Source organism: Thalassophryne amazonica, chromosome 10 (genome assembly GCF_902500255.1).
Source record: "Thalassophryne amazonica chromosome 10, fThaAma1.1, whole genome shotgun sequence".
Taxonomy (NCBI): domain Eukaryota; kingdom Metazoa; phylum Chordata; class Actinopteri; order Batrachoidiformes; family Batrachoididae; genus Thalassophryne; species Thalassophryne amazonica.
The window spans coordinates 87,245,765-87,263,787 of record NC_047112.1 but is presented as its reverse complement, the minus strand read 5'-3'; the positions used below and the strand labels follow the sequence as shown (position 1 = coordinate 87,263,787).

The window sequence follows — 18,023 nt, the reverse complement described above, 5'->3', positions numbered from 1 at the left end:
GGGTAGTCCATCAGAGTAAATGTAAATGTTATTAAAAATGATCAGACAGAAGGGAGTTTTCAGGGATACTGTTAAGTCTTCTATTTCCATACCATAAGTCAGAACAAGACTAAGATATGATTAAAGTGGTGGGTGGACTCATTTACTTTTTGAGCAAAGCCAATAGAGTCTAATAATAGATTAACTGCAGTGGTTGAGGCTGTCATTCTCAGCATCTGTGTGGATGTTAAAATCGCCCACTATAATTATCTTATCTGAGCTAAGCACTAAGTCAGACAAAAGGTCCTGAAAATTCACACGAGAAACTCACAGTAACGACAAGGTGGACGATAGATAATAACAAATAAAACTGGTTTTGGGACTTCCAATTTGGATGGACAAGACTAAGAGACAAGCTTTCAAATGAATTAAAGCTCTGTCTGGGTTTTTTGATTAATTAATAAGCTGGAATGGAAGATTGCGCTAATCCACCGCCCCGGCCCGTGCTACGAGCATTCTGACAGTAGTGTGACTCGGGGGTGTTGACTCATTTAAACTAACATATTCATCCTGCTGTAACCAGGTTTCTGTTAGGCAGAATAAATCAATATGTTGATCAATTATTATATCATTACCAACAGGGACTTAGAAGAGAGAGACCTAATGTTTAATAGACCACATTTAACTGTTTTAGTCTGTGGTGCAGTTTGAAGGTGCTATATTATTTTTTTCTTTTGAATTTTTATGCTTAAATAGATTTTTGCTGGTATTGGTAGTCTGGGAGCAGGCACCGTCTCTACGGGATGGGGTAATGAGGGGATGGCAGGGGGGAGTGAAGCTGCAGAGAGGTGGTAAGACTACAACTCTGCTTCCTGGTCCCAACCCTGGATAGTCACGGTTTGGAGGAGTTAAGAAAATTAGCCAGATTTCTAGAAATGAGAGCTGATCCATCCAAAGTGGGATGGATGCCGTCTCTCCTAACAAGAACAGGTTTCCCCAGAAGCTTTGCCAATTATCTATGAAGCCCACCTCATTTTTTGGACCACCACTCAGACAGCCAGCAATTCAAGGAGAACATGCGGCTAACATGTCACTCCCGGTCTGATTGGGGAGGGGGCCCAGAGAAAACAACAGAGTCCGACATGTTTTTTGCAAAGTACACACCGATTTAATGTTAATTTTAGTGACCTCCGATTGGCGTAAACCGGGTGTCATTACTGCCGACGTGAATTACAATCTTACCAAATTTACGCTTAGCCTTAACCAGCAGTTTCAAATTTCCTTCAATGCGCCTGCTCTGGCCCCCGGAAGGACAATTGACCTATGGTTGCTGGTTTCGCTAACTTCACATTTCTCAAAACAGAGTCGCCAATAACCAGAGTTTGATCCTCGGCGGGTGTGTCGCGAGTGGGGAAAAACGGTTAGAAATGTGAACGGGTTGGCGGTGTACACGGGGCTTCTGTTTAGGGCTACGCTTCCTCCTCACAGTCACCCAGTCGGCCTGCTTTCCCGGCTGCTCGGGATCTGCCAGGGGGGAACTAACGGCGGCTAAGCTACCTTGGTCCGCACCGACTACAGGGGCCTGGCTAGCTGTAGAATTTTCCACGGTGCGGAGCCGAGTCTCCAATTCGCCCAGCCTGGCCTCCAAAGCTACGAATAAGCTACACTTATTACAAGTACCATTACTGCTAAAGGAGGCCGAGGAATAAGTGAATAAGTGAATAAATACAGATACTTTGTATCCTACACCTTACTTTAGGGTCAAACTACACGCTTTGTAAATAGCAGTGTGGAGTTGGACTTGCCCTAAATGCACTTACACTTCAGACTGTGCACAACAGATCATCAAGCTGGGCCTGTTTGAATGCCAAGCAGGCTCTGACTGGTAATCTGTGATTTTGGGCATTTGCCCGGTGGGCCGCTGCACGTTTAGACGTGCGTGGGCCGGCCCTCCCATATTTATAGAGATTATGGAAATATACAGTGTTCTCGAACCGCGCGCTGCTGTCAACACGAGGAAAGTCCATGATCGGTGAAGCTACAGCATTTAATCGGCGCAGCTGCAGAGCCACTTCCTGAATTTGTGTCAAAATAAAAGTTCTGTAGTGTTTCATACACGGCGCAGTCTTATTCTAGGTTTCAGTTTTGTTTCCGTTTGATCACACAACGGAGACTTACATCGAGCACAATGACTGACATGACCAACAGCCAATGACAATGGAGAAGCATACAGGGTGGCCAATCAGATTGCAGGAAGAGCAGGCGGCCGCTCCCGCCCCTGTGAATGGACTGAGTCCTCGACGCCTGGACTTCTCTCTGCTCTTCTACTGATTACAAGGTTGGAATCGTTTCTTTTATCTTAATTAACTGTGCTTTACTTTTGTTAATCTTTAAATGCAACAGCTACGGACTTCAGCTCCTTAATTTGCTGCTGTGTGAATCCTAGCAGTGGTTACACATTACCTCTCTCTCTCTCTCACTCTCTCACTCACACACACACTTTGGAGACACAAAAACCTTTTTCCGCTTGTGTGCTTTTGCTTTCAGACCCGGCGGCAGAAAAAAAAAAATTAAGGGGGCGATGAGTTTATCACAGGGGGTGGGGTCGCCCCCCCCCCCCCCCCAAAAAAAAAAGTGTGCACCGGAGGAGACGTGCGCTCCTGGAAAGCTTGTGTATTTATGCTGCACCGTTGTAAGAGACTGACTAAGAGTGAAGAGTGATGACAGTATTTTTTAAAATTATAGACGCTCGGTCAAGTGATTTCCTGCATACCACAGAGCCGGTGTTCTGTCGAGATGAGGCCTTTTTGTTTATTGACAAGGACTCTTTTCTTCTTTTATACAAAACGTTTGTTTGTCCTCACCTTGAATATTGTGTGCAGGCATGGTCACCATATTTGCAGAAAGACAAAAATATTTTAGAGAAAGTACAGAGAAGGGCCACTAAGTTGGTTCCAGAATTTAAAAATTTGCCTTATGAGGATAGGCTCTTGCAACTTGGTCTCACAAGTCTTGAAGACAGACGAACTCGAGGTGATTTGATTGAAATATACAAAATTTTGCATGGTTTTGAGAATGTTGACCCCACGGTATTTTTGTAATTAAGAGGGTATACTGGCCTTAGAGGGCATAAATGGTGCTTGGAAGTTAATAGATCTAGATTAAATGTGAGGAAAGAATTCTTTAGTAACCGATCAGTAAAGATCTGGAATAGTTTGCCACCTGAAGTGGTCTTATCTCCAAGTACAGATATTTTTAAAGCAAATTATGATTTGTATTATAGTATAACGAATGCCACCAGATTTTGATTTTGATTGTTGATAGCTGTTTTTATTGAATGTTATGATTTGTTATGATGCATTATATGTAATCATGTATTATTGTTAGTACAGATATTTTTAACGCAAATTATGATCTGTATTTTAGTATAACGAATGTCACCTGATTTTGATCGATAGTTGTTTTTACTTAATGTTATGATTTGTTATGATGTGTCATTATATGCAATCATGTATACAAATATTTTACACAATAAAATGAATTATGAATTATGAATTATTATGAGGTGCGCCAACTTTCGACACTCTGAGCTGTGACGTACCTTCGCATTGTCCAATAGGAACGACGCGTCGGGCCAAAACACGGAAGACTCGTGGCAGAAACCACTGATCTCTACAAAATGGATTGGATCAATCTGATTAGTGCATAAACCACTGATCTGTACAAAACATTAACGTGTGACAGGAATGCTCATTTATAGAGCAGTTTTCTGAAGAAAAATCATTGGAAATGTTTTTTTGTTGTTGTTACCTCAAAATTTCTGATTACTGTTAAAAAAGTTTAGAACACTTGTAATTAAAATAGGTAAATAAATCAATAAATGGTTCTTTAGAAACCTTTCATCTGTATTAAAACCACGTGTTATTTCAGATTAGATCATTTCTTGTTTAACATAAGGAACCTCAGACATTTATTTGTAGACAAATAAAATAACATGGAAACTTGTATATTTTTTGAAGTCTGGTAGATTATTTATACCTTATTTCAACCAGAAAAACAAACACTAAATACACTCAACAAAAATATAAACGCAACACTTTTGGTTTTGCTCCCATTTTGTATGAGATGAACTCAAAGATCTAAAACTTTTTCCACATACACAATATCACCATTTCCCTCAAATATTGTTCACAAACCAGTCTAAATCTGTGATAGTGAGCACTTCTCCTTTGCTGAGATAATCCATCCCACCTCACAGGTGTGCCATATCAAGATGCTGATTAGACACCATGATTAGTGCACAGGTGTGCCTTAGACTGTCCACAATAAAAGGCCACTCTGAAAGGTGGAGTTTTGTTTCATGGGAGGGGGATACCAGTCAGTATCTGGTGTGACCACCATTTGCCTCATGCAGTGCAACACATCTCCTTTGCATCATCCGTGAAGAGAACACCTCTCCAACGTGCCAAACACCAGCGAATGTGAGCATTTTCCCACTCAAGTCGGTTACGACGACGAACTGGAGTCAGGTCGAGACCCCGATGAGGACGACGAGCATGCAGATGAGCTTCCCTGACACGGTTTCTGACAGTTTGTGCAGAAATTCTTTGGTTATGCAAACCGATTGTTTCAGCAGCTGTCCGAGTGGCTGGTCTCAGACGATCTTGGAGGTGAACATGCTGGATGTGGAGGTCCTGGGCTGGTGTGGTTACACGTGGTCTGCGGTTGTGAGGCTGGTTGGATGTACTGCCAAATTCTCTGAAACGCCTTTGGAGACGGCTTATGGTAGAGAAATGAACATTCAATACACAAGCAACAGCTCTGGTTGACATTCCTGCTGTCAGCATGCCAATTGCACGCTCCCTCAAATCTTGCGACATCTGTGGCATTGTGCTGTGTGATAAAACTGCACCTTTCAGAGTGGCCTTTTATTGTGGGCAGTCTAAGGCACACCTGTGCACTAATCATTGTGTCTAATCAGCATCTTGGTATATTTGAGGGAAATGGTGATATTGTGTATGTGGAAAAAAGTTTTAGATCTTTGAGTTCATCTCATACAAAATGGGAGCAAAACCAAAAGTGTTGCGTTTATATTTTTGTTGAGTATAAATACAAATGTTTATTATAAATGTAAAAGGAAATAATTTAACAATGACTGCAGTGTAAAGTAGGATTTCTGTGACATAAACCTCATGATGTTATATATATATATATATATATATATAGTCATTTAAACTTGTAATTTCGTCAAAATATGTAATTGCCTTTAATGTTATCAGGACGCCCCCTTGTGGTGCCGGGTCCGCGTTTTGTACTATGATCAAGGTGAAATGACAGTGAAAGTGTGTGTTTAGGTGTGTGTTCATGGTGTTTAGGTGTATAGTATTTGTTCATTGGGGGTTCGGTATGGACGGGTGGGTGTATGTGTTTGGGGGTGTATTCGTTGGGCCAATAGTGGGCTGGTCCAGAGGAAAAATGCCAGGGCCGAAATTTGTTCCCAGTCCGACCCTGATGCCAAGAACACAAAAACTGACTTTACAGTAACTTTTTTCAGAAGACTTGCACTAGGTCGACCAAGGTATCATAAATATCAATCAATCAATCAATCAACTTTTTTCTTATATAGCGCCAAATCACAACAAACAGTTTCCCCAAGGCGCTCCATATTGCAAGGCAAGGCTATACAATAACCATGAAAAACCCCAACGGTCAAAACGACCCCCTATGAGCAAGCACTTGGCCACAGTGGGAAGGAAAAACTCCCTTTTAACAGGAAGAAACCTCCAGCAGAACCAGGCTCAGGGAGGGGCAGTCTTCTGCTGAGACTGGTTGGGGCTGAGGGAAAGAACCAGGAAAAAGACATGCCGAGAAGGGGGGCAGAGATCGATCACTAATGATTAAATGCAGAGTGATGCATACGGAGCAAAAAAAGAAAGAAACAGTGCATCATGGGAACCCCCCACAGTCTACGTCTAAAGCAACATAACCAAGGAATGGTCCAGGGTCACCCGATCCAGCCCTAACTATAAGCCTTAGCGAAAAGGAAAGTTTTAAGCCTAATCTTAAAAGTAGAGAGGGTATCTGTCTCCCTGATCTGAATTGGGAGCTGGTTCCACAGGAGAGGAGCCTGAAAGCTGAAGGCTCTGCCTCCCATTCTACTCTTACAAACCCTAGGAACCACAAGTAAGCCCGCAGTCTGAGAGCGAAGCGCTCTAATGGGGTAATATGGTACTACGAGGTCCCTAAGATAAGATGGGACCTGATTATTCAAAACCTTATAAGTAAGAAGAAGAATTTTAAATTCTATTCTAGAATTAACAGGAAGCCAATGAAGAGAGGCCAACACGGGTGAGATATGCTCTCTCCTGCTAGTCCCCGTCAGTACTCTAGCTGCAGCATTCTGAACCAACTGAAGGCTTTTTAGGGAACTTTTAGGGCAACCTGATAATAATGAATTACAATAGTCCAGCCTAGAGGAAATAAATGCATGAATTAGTTTTTCAGCATCACTCTGAGACAAGACCTTTCTGATTTTAGAGATATTGCGTAAATGCAAAAAGGCAGTCCTACATATTTGTTTAATATGCGCTTTGAATGACATATCCTGATCAAAAATAACTCCAAGATTTCTCACAGTATTACTAGAGATCAGGGAAATGCCATCCAGAGTAACGATCTGGTTAGACACCATGCTTCTAAGATTTGTGGGGCCAAGTACAATAACTTCAGTTTTATCTGAGTTTAAAAGCAGGAAATTAAAGGTCATCCATGTCTTTATGTCTGTAAGACAATCCTGCAGTTTAGCTAATTGGTGTGTATCCTCTGGCTTCATGGATAGATAAAGCTGGGTATCATCTGCGTAACAATGAAAATTTAAGCAATACCGTCTAATAATACTGCCCAAGGGAAGCATGTATAAAGTGAATAAAATTGGTCCTAGCACAGAACCTTGTGGAACTCCATAATTAACTTTAGTCTGTGAAGAAGATTCCCCATTTACATGAACAAACTGTAATCTATTAGACAAATATGATTCAAACCACCGCAGCGCAGTGCCTTTAATACCTATGACATGCTCTAATCTCTGTAATAAAATTTTATGGTCAACAGTATCAAAAGCAGCACTGAGGTCCAACAGAACAAGCACAGAGATAAGTTCACTGTCCGAAGCCATAAGAAGATCATTTGTAACCTTCACTAATGCTGTTTCTGTACTATGATGAATTCTAAAACCTGACTGAAACTCTTCAAATAGACCATTCCTCTGCAGGTGATCAGTTAGCTGTTTTACAACTACCCTCTCAAGAATCTTTGAGAGAAAAGGAAGGTTGGAGATTGGCCTATAATTAGCTAAGATAGCTGGGTCAAGTGATGGCTTTTTAAGTAATGGTTTAATTACTGCCACCTTAAAGGCCTGTGGTACATAACCAACTAACAAAGATAGATTGATCATATTTAAGATTGAAGCATTAAATAATGGTAGGACTTCCTTGAGCAGCCTGGCAGGAATGGGGTCTAATAAGCATGTTGATGGTTTGGATGAAGTAACTAATGAAAATAACTCAGGCAGAACAATCGGAGAGAAAGAGTCTAACCAAATACCGGCATCACTGAAAGCAGCCAAAGATAACGATACATCTTGGGATGGTTATGAGTAATTTTTTCTCTAATAGTCAAAATTTTGTTAGCAAAGAAAGTCATGAAGTCATCACTAGTTAAAGTTAATGGAACACTCAGCTCAATAGAGCTCTGACTCTTTGTCAGCCTGGCTACAGTGCTGAAAAGAAACCTGGGGTTGTTCTTATTTTCTTCAATTAGTGATGAGTAGAAAGATGTCCTAGCTTCACGGAGGGCTTTCTTATAGAGCAACAAACTCTTTTTCCAGGCTAAGTGAAGATCTTCTAAATTAGTGAGACGCCATTTCCTCTCCAACTTATGGGTTATCTGCTTTAAGCTACGAGTTTGTGAGTTATACCATGGAGTCAGACACTTCTGATTTAAAGCTCTCTTTTTCAGAGGAGCTACAGCATCCAAAGTTGTCTTCAATGAGGATGTAAAACTATTGACGAGATACTCTAGCTCCCTTACAGAGTTTAGGTAGCTACTCTGTTCTGTGTTGGTATATGACATTAGAGAACATAAAGAAGGAATCATATCCTTAAACCTAGTTACAGCGCTTTCTGAAAGACTTCTAGTGTAATGAAACTTATTCCCCACTGCAGGGTAGTCCATCAGGGTAAATGTAAATGTTATTAAAAAATGATCAGACAGAAGGGAGTTTTCAGGGAATACTGTTAAGTCTTCTATTTCCATACCATAAGTCAGAACAAGATCTAAAATATGATTAAAGTGGTGGGTGGACTCATTTACTTTTTGAGCAAAGCCGATAGAGTCTAATAATAGATTAAATGCAGTGTTGAGGCTGTCATTCTCAGCATCTGTGTGGATGTTAAAATCGCCCACTATAATTATCTTATCTGAGCTAAGCACTAAGTCAGACAAAAGGTCTGAAAATTCACAGAGAAACTCACAGTAACGACCAGGTGGACGATAGATATAACAAATAAAACTGGTTTTTGGGACTTCCAATTTGGATGGACAAGACTAAGAGACAAGCTTTCAAATGAATTAAAGCTCTGTCTAGGTTTTTGATTAATTAATAAGCTGGAATGGAAGATTGCTGCTAATCCTCCGCCCCGGCCCGTGCTACGAGCATTCTGACAGTTAGTGTGACTCGGGGGTGTTGACTCATTTAAACTAACATATTCATCCTGCTGTAACCAAGTTTCTGTTAGGCAGAATAAATCAAAACGTTGATCAATTATTATATCATTTACCAACAGGGACTTAGAAGAAAGAGACCTAATGTTTAATTGACCACATTTAACTGTTTTAGTCTGTGGTGCAATTGAAGGTGCTATATTATTTTTTCTTTTTGAATTTTTATGCTTAAATAGATTTTTGCTAGTTATTGGTGGTCTGGGAGCAGGCACCGTCTCTACGGGGATGGGGTAATAAGGGGATGGCAGGGGGAGAGAAGCTGCAGAGAGGTGTATAAGACCACAGCTCTGCCTCCTGGTCCCAACGCTAGACAGTCACAGTTTGGAGGATCCAAAAAATTGGCCAGATTTCTAGAAATGAGAGCTGCTCCCTCTAAAGTGGGATGGATGCCGTCTCTCCTAACAAGACCAGGTTTTCCCCAGAAGCTTTGCCAATTATCAATGAAGCCCACCTCATTTTTTGGACACCACTCAGACAGCCAGCAATTCAAGGAGAACATGCGGCTAAACATGTCACTCCCGGTCTGATTGGGGAGGGGCCCAGAGAAAACAACAGAGTCCGACATTGTTTTTGCAAAGTTACACACCGATTTAATGTTAATTTTAGTGACCTCCGATTGGCGTAACCGAGTGTCATTACTGCCGACGTGAATTACAATCTTACCAAATTTACGCTTAGCCTTGGCCAGCAATTTCAAATGTCCTTCGATGTCGCCTGCTCTGGCCCCCGGAAGACAATTGACAATGGTTGCTGGTGTCGCTAACTTCACATTTCTCAAAACAGAGTCGCCAATAACCAGAGTTTGATCCTCGGCGGGTGTGTCGTCGAGTGGGGAAAAACGGTTAGAGATGTGAACGGGTTGACGGTGTACACGGGGCTTCTGTTTAGGGCTACGCTTCCTCCTCACAGTCACCCAGTCAGCCTGCTTTCCCGACTGCACGGGATCTGCCAGGGGGGAACTAACGGCGGCTAAGCTACCTTGGTCCGCACCGACTACAGGGGCCTGGCTAGCTGTGGAATTTTCCACGGTGCGGAGCCGAGCCTCCACTTCGCCCAGCCTGGCCTCCAAAGCTACGAATAAGCTGCACTTATTACAAGTACCGTTACTGCTAAAGGAGGCCGAGGAATAACTAAACATTTCACACCCAGAGCAGAAAAGTGCGGGAGAGACAGGAGAAGCTGCCATGCTAAATCGGCTAAGAGCTAGTAGCTACGCTAAGCTAGCGGATTCCCAAAAACACACAAAGTAAATAATGTGCAAATAATCCAAAGGTGATTCAGCAGAAGGAGTGCCCCAATCAAGGCACCAAACAGGCCATGAAGCAGCACAGGCAATGCACGACAACGATGCTAAAATAAAATAAAAAAAAAAAAAAATAAAAACGAAAGCGTTAGCAAGCTAGTTAGCCTGCCAACGCAAATAAAAGTTAGCTGATAAAAGTGCTCCGTCGCGATGTTTCGACCGTTAGAGGTCTTCCTTAGGCGTTGGAGCACAGTAAAAAGTTAAAAAAAATTAAAAAGTAAAAAAGTAAAAAAGTCTTGAAAAAGACTGTTAGTTCAAGTCCAAAGCAGCAGGTAGCAGTCTCTGTCTAAACAGTCCCAACAGAGAGCCCTCCAAATCCAACCTACTACCCGAACAATCAGATTAAACAAAGGGCCAACGTGCCAAATGCCAGGGAATGTGAGCATTTATAAATATGTAAACAGTCATAAAGATCATGTCAGGGTGTTGTGTTGGGTGGATGACTCAACATATATTTGATATCGACTTATAAGTAGCAGTACCAGGGGCATGCTGGGAACATTTTTCAGCCCGGGAGTTTCATATCCAACCGGCCCAAAAACCACCAGCGCACAGTGATAGTAAGAATTCTGCTGTGGCATTTCAATCCAGCATTTATGTGCTGACTGTGAAAACTGGGTGGCTTATAATAGAAAGTAAAAGCTAGTTAGTTAAAACAAGAACGGTATTGTTAACTCACCATTTTTGGCCCTTTTTCAGCCAATTTTTCACTCCTACGAGAATTTTTTGGATTGTGCCGAGTTTCAGCTTAATCGTGCGTCCTGCATCGTGAAGTCTACATGGAGGAACGAGCTGCGTTTAACATCTCACGACCACCTCCCGATGGGGAATCATATGGTAGGATGAATATCAACCCTGTTTGATATTTTGGTCGGCCGTCGTGACTTGTGAGGGTTCCGCGCTACAAGCATCTACGCACTGATTACGTCACGCACTGTGCATGTGCAAACACCGGAGAGAGCAAACAGTGATCTCATGTAAAGTCTTGTGTTTTTTTTATTGCGTTCCCTCGCAATAACCTAATATCATATTAAAGTTCATGCCTATCAGTGCGCACAATGAATGGAATCAGGTGGGGGGAGACTGAACGTATATGCACGCGCACACACACACACACACACACACACACACACACACACACACACACACACACACACACACACACACACACACACACACACACAGCAGACAACAACAGGATTTATGACACATGAGGGAATAAGTTGCTACACCTTGCGCAGCTGTATGACTCCGTATGAAATATAGTTTATTTATACAACAGTGTAAGTAGCAACACTTGTTATCAAATCAAATCAAATCAAATCAATTTTATTTATATAGCGCCAAATCACAACAAACAGTTGCCCCAAGGTGCTTTATATTGTAAGGCAAAAGCTATACAATAATTACAGAAAAACCCCAACGGTCAAAACAACCCCCTGTGAGCAAGCACTTGGCAACAGTGGGAAGGAAAAACTCCCTTTTAACAGGAAGAAACCTCCAGCAGAACCAGGCTCAGGGAGGGGCAGTCTTCTGCTGGGACTGGTTGGGGCTGAAGGAGAGAACCAGGAAAAAGACATGCTGTGGAGGGGAGCAGAGATCAATCACTAATGATTAAATGCAGAGTGGTGCATAGAGAGCAAAAAGAGAAAGAAACACTCAGTGCATCATGGGAACCCCCCAGCAGTCTAAGTCTATAGCAGCATAACTAAGGGATGGTTCAGGGTCACCTGATCCAGTCCTAACTATAAGCTTTAGCAAAAAGGAAAGTTTTAAGCCTAATCTTAAAAGTAGAGAGGGTGTCTGTCTCCCTGATCCGAATTGGGAACTGGTTCCACAGGAGAGGAGCCTGAAAGCTGAAGGCTCTGCCTCCCATTCTACTCTTACAAACCCTAGGAACTACAAGTAAGCCTGCAGTCTGAGAGCGAAGCGCTCTATTGGGGTGATATGGTACTATGAGGTCCCTAAGATAAGATGGGACCTGATTATTCAAAACCTTATAAGTAAGAAGAAGAATTTTAAATTCTATTCTGGAATTAACAGTGAGCCAATGAAGAGAGGCCAATATGGGTGAGATATGCTCTCTCCTTCTAGTCCCTGTCAGTACTCTAGCTACAGCATTTTGAATTAACTGAAGGCTTTTCAGGGAACTTTTAGGACAACCTGATAATAATGAATTACAATAGTCCAGCCTAGAGGAAATAAATGCATGAATTAGTTTTTCAGCATCACTCTGAGACAAGACCTTTCTAATTTTAGAGATATTGCGCAAATGCAAAAAAGCAGTCCTACATATTTGCTTAATGTGTGCACTGATTATGAATGTTTGTTTTCTTTTTTGTCCTCTCATGAATCACGTTGCTGTCTGCTGTGTGTGTGTGCGCGCGCGCGCATATGCGCTCAGTCTCCCCCCACCTGATTTCAGTCACTGTGCACGCTGATAGGCATGAAATAAATTTTTTTTAAAAAAAGAAACGCGACCCCGACGTGTGGTTTTTGAAGGTACAATGTGAGCAGTCAGATCGCATCAGAGCATCGGGCCGTACAGTGTGAGAACATGAATCGTTCGCTCTGAACTTTTAAACCCTGCGGTTTTGTCGCAGAGTTTGAGCTGGAGCCAAGTACAACGATTGAAAATATCGTACAGTGTATGCCCAGCCAAGTCAGTGTCTTTTTCTTTTTCTTAATCTAGCTTTTTCAGCTCCACCTGGCTTTTTTCTGTACATCTTTTCCTTCACGGGCCACTCCTCCTGTCATTGCTAGTAGCGCAAGTCCCATCTGAGCACACAGGGCTTGATTGGACTGAACTAACTGTAATGAATGCATAGGGATGTTAAACGTGTAATGGGATGTCCTTACCTCGGGCTTCGGAAAAGATAACGTTGCAAAAGAAGCAGTCTTAAGTTATTTTCTTGTGAATTTTCGTGATTGTAAGACATTTATAACACTTAATGTCTTCTCTTTAAGATAGAGCAGCCCAAGTGTCTTGCTGTGTAGCCTAACAGTGGTGGTCATATATGTATGTATATATTAACACCCCCTCACAACGGCCCCAGGTTGGACCAGCCCACCGGGAAAACTCCAGACTCTGTTGTGTGGGCCGCTGAAGAGGAGGTACTGCTGGCCCACCACCACCAGAGGGCGCCCTGCCTGGAGTGCGGGCTCCAGGCACCAGAGGGCGCTGCCGCCGACGAAGGCTGTCAGGATGACAGCTGTCACCCATTACTGGACACAGCTGACTGCACTCAGGACGGAGTATATCAGCAGGACAGCGTCTCCACCTCAGTGCCGAGATATCGCCTTGAGCCTAAGGTAATCTTCTCTGCTGCTTATTTAAGTAAAATATTATAAATACGTGTTAAACCTTTCAGGACAGCTGACTACCGAAAGCCGAGTGATCGGATAAGTACTCACCTTCCTGCTTATTGTGACAAGAGGTGGAGGCGGCTTGCCCCTCTCATCTACTGGGTGCGGTCGCATCCCAACCTGTGTGTTTGTGTTCTTTCCCGCCAGCAGTACCGGATCCGACGAGCGAAGGCAGTGGCCACCTGGGAATTCGGGACTTGGCGGTTCCAGTACTTCTGGGTTTCGGTGGCAGAGGAAATCTGGGTGGTTCCGGTTCGACTAGGACGGACGTCTCCTACCTTCGGGCCTGCCCACAGGACACCAGCAGATTTCGGCTTACACCTCCAAATTGTGCATTATTGTATCAGTTGTGCTGATTTCACAACAGTAAAACTTGTTATTCACCTTTCTCCATTGTCCGTTCATTGCGCCCCCTGTTGTGGGTCCGTGTACCTACACTTTCACAACAGACTCTCCCGATTACCCAGCACGTGGTAGAGCAGTACCACAGTACCATTCATGCAGGGACACTCAATGAACTTTGAAATTATAGATTTTCTTTTTAAGGCAACTTTAACATACAGACTTGATTGAAGTTTCAAATTCATCTTAACAGGATTTGAACACCCATAACTAACCCTAACCCTAACCCACAAGTGAATACTCACACGAGGCAATCTGTACTGTGCCTGAGGATGTTTAATCCCCAAAGTCCAGTTTGTTTGACGAATGTGACACCTCTGTGCCGATTCTGTTATCTTTTTATTTTATTTATTTTTTGAGGGGGTGCGGCCATGCACCTAGCCTATTTATTGAGTAGTCACTCCCATCTCTGTCATTTATGAGTCAGCATCTGACACAGACAGCAACAAACTTGGATCTTAAATTTGATGCTCAGATTAGGTCAGTAGTCAAGTCTAGCTTTTATCAACTTGCACAACTGGCCAAGGTGAAGCGATTTCTTTCATGGCATCATGTTGATTTTTTAATCCATGCTTTTATCACTAATCGGCTGGACTACTGCAATGCACTTTATGTTGGGCTGAATCAGACACTGCTTACCCAACTACAGCTGGTGCAAATGCACCAAAAGTTGGTGTTAAAAATGCGAACACATTATACCGATTTTGGCCTCACTTCATTGGCTCCTAGTTTGTTTTAGAATTGGTTTTAAAATTCTTTTATTTGTTTTTAAATGTCTTCGTGGCTCTGCCCCACCATGTCTGTCTGACCTGCTCCATTTATACGGCCCCTTACACTCACTCAGGTCAGCTGATCTGTCACTGTTAGTTATCCCAAAGTCAAAGAGGAAGCATAGAGGTGACCGCGCATTTTCAGTCGCTGCCCCAAAACTGTGGAATGATCTTCCTTTACATATCAAGTAGGCTGATTCTCTCTGTGTTTTTAAATTTTCTCTTAAAACACATTTCTTCTCTTTGGCTTTTAACTCAGCTTGAGATGTTTGTTCGTACTGTTTCTTATTTTAACTGTGGTTTATTTATTTATTTATTATTTGTGCATAGCAGTTTGGTCATTGACATTGATTTTAAAGTGCTTTATAAATAAATTGAGATTGAACTGAGATTGAGATTTATATTGAGCTTTCTGTGCTATTTGGTCATAATAAATTTTACATTACTTCACCTCTGAAAAGGGCTAAATTCAGTCATCTTCCAATAATGCTCATCTATAGGATAATGTAGGCCTTCCCACTTCTATCAGAGTAGGATGACTGACTAAGTCCAGGAAGGCCAGGTGGGTTGTGCGCTCTCACATTTTCTAAGGCTTATGTGCTTTTTATGCATGGTGCCCAAGTCTAAGGGTGCAACAGTGGCTAAAAGAGTAGAATGAACACCTCACTACTCATATATTCAGGTTTTGCACATCAGCCCCATCATGCTATGCACCTTATTTAGGTTCTCTGGTACATTCATTAATTTTCTGAACACTCTTAGTCCTGTAAACCTTCAGCATTCATTTGGTGGGAGGTGGGGTACACCCTGGACAGGCCACCAGTCTAGCGCCACAATCTCATTCACACCGGCGGTCAATTTAGAAAGCCCAGTTCACCTAATCTGCATGTCCAGAGGAATTACAGGCAAACAAAGCAAGACTCCACACAGAAAAGAACAGGTTGGATTCAAACCCGGGATGCTCTCACTGTGAGGCAACAACCATCCAGTAAACCAATATGCTGCCCTCCTCCTGCTGCTCAATACTCAAATTTTCATCAGTGATATCCTTTTTTTTTCAACCCTGATATCCTGTTCTGCCTCTCTCTTGCTAATGCATACTGAATGAGTGAATGAATTATTCGGCACACAGACTCAACAAATAACAAAAACTCATAAAGACAAGAATTTAAGAGTGAACCTGTGTGACCGAAAGGGCGGGGGCAGAGGCAAAAACTTATAAACACCCACCCCATTTACCATAAAAAATAAAATGCACACACACACACACACACACACACACACACACACACACACACACACACACACACACACACACACACACACACACACACACACACACACACACACACACACAAGAGTGCATTGAATCCCCGACTTTTGGAAATCAACCTGTCTTAGTAATAAATCTGCATGCAGAAAACCTACTCTGTTCATTTTTTGTCGAAATTAAGCTATGTTTACCTATGCCACCGCCGCTTTGTTTTATATGAAAATATGTTTTTTCCTAAATATCTTGAAAACTAAGGCCAATAGGCCTATAGTTAGTATTAAAGTTGAATATAAACTTGGGGTTTCTGCACAATTTGAGCTTACGTGCAAGTCTCTAGGATGATTGTTCTTAAGAAATGGATTTTTCATACAAGTATAAACATATATATATATATATATATATATATATATATATATATATATATATATATATATATATATATATATATATATATATATATATATATATATAAAAGCACAAACAGCATAAATTAATCAATGAACAAAAAAAGCAATACTCATCGATACTCATCATCGAGTATCCAAACGATACTCATTATGCTGGCCCACTGCATAAGTGAACTCATCACCGCCCAGTCTTCCAACATGTGTTTTTCCGTTTATTGTTTCTGGATTATTTATTTTCAACATAATCAAAAAAAAAAAAAACATACTTGGAAGAGAGATTGCCGCACTGTTCTTCTTGCTGTATGTGGCCTTGTTGCACATCTGAATGGACCCAACATTTTCCAATTTATTCTATTCTATTCTATAGCTGTTGTACAGCAAACCAACAAATCTGATAACAGCAGGTTGTTCAGATGATGTGTTGGCACCACACAAACTTGAGACACTGCGCCGTAAGAATAAAACACATACCTGCACTTCACTGCACCTGGTGTCCATATCAGAGCTCCTCAGATAAAGAAAGTGCACCTGGAAAAGAGAGAAGGTAAAGGGGGGAAGGGGGGGCCAGCATTAAGAAAAAGCACTTGTCAGGTAGCCCATTAGAGCACCATTACAATACCAATCTGTGCCCCCTGCCTTTGCTTCTCAAAGTGTACGTGTGCGTAATTCTCTTTGTGTGCCTCTAGTCACCAGCGGGGAGATGAGATCATTACCTGTGACTGCAAGGCTAATGTCACACACACACACACACACACACACACACACACACACACACACACACACACACACACACACACACACACACACACACACACACACACACACACACACACACACACACACAGAGTCTAAAGAGGCTAATGTGACTCTGCCTCAGTAGCAAAACTCCGGTGACCGCGGGGCGCATCTCCATTTGGATAAGACAGCCTGTTTTACAACCTGCTTCCTACATCAGCTGATGACAGAAACAGAAAATAGAGAGAACAGGGAGGAATGACAGAAGGATGAATAGAAAGGCATGTAATTGGAGACATGGCAGGAATGAGCAACCACTTCTGTTTCTGGTGAAGAAAAAAAAGAGCTGTGCTGGTTTGTGTGGAGAAAATGTTGGCTGTGGGCCCAACGTATGGCTCAGAATAGGCTAATTAGCAGCGAGACTGTGAATGACAGATGAGGAGCGATGCGGAGGGGGTCAATGAGAGAGGTGGAAATGGGTCAGAGGGTTTAGATGAATGTCTTGGCCTCTAATTAGGTTTTACTTCATATAAGCTTCACAACAGTACCACTGCAGCTGCTGGTAATGTGTGTTGAGTATAAACTTTCACAATGAGTTAACAAAGGAAGGTGTTTTCCTACACTATTTTTTTTAACCCTCTGGGGTCTGAGGGCATTTTTTGGACAGTTCACTCGCCTGGCATAAATGTTTTATTATTGCTGTTAACAGCTCTCCCTGCATCCCACAATAAAGTTTTATGTCTCTTTTTCTCAGGACAACCTGTGCGTTCATAATATATATGCTTTTGTTGTGTTTTAGAAGTGTAATAAAGGTTTACAATCAGAAATAAGAAAGGAAAAAGTAAAGCAGGAAATAATTTTCCACACACATTTATTCAAAACACACAGCAAACTATAATAAACAATTGTTTTGACACTTTATAAAGGTAATTTGAGGTCTTGTGTGAAAGACTGTGCAACAAAAACGTTCAAACAATAAACACAAATGCAAATTTTGAACAATATAT

At 42.0% G+C, this 18,023-nt stretch overlaps 1 protein-coding gene across 1 annotated transcript in view; it reads right to left on the bottom strand.

The window, feature by feature from the left end:
• Positions 1–18,023, bottom strand: part of dab1a (DAB adaptor protein 1a) — a 929,000-nt gene that overhangs the window by 352,108 nt on the left and 558,869 nt on the right. The window contains exon 3 of the mRNA XM_034180437.1: positions 16,753–16,809. The gene's annotated coding sequence lies outside the window, so the exon portion shown is untranslated. The remainder of the gene's footprint in view (positions 1–16,752; positions 16,810–18,023) is intronic.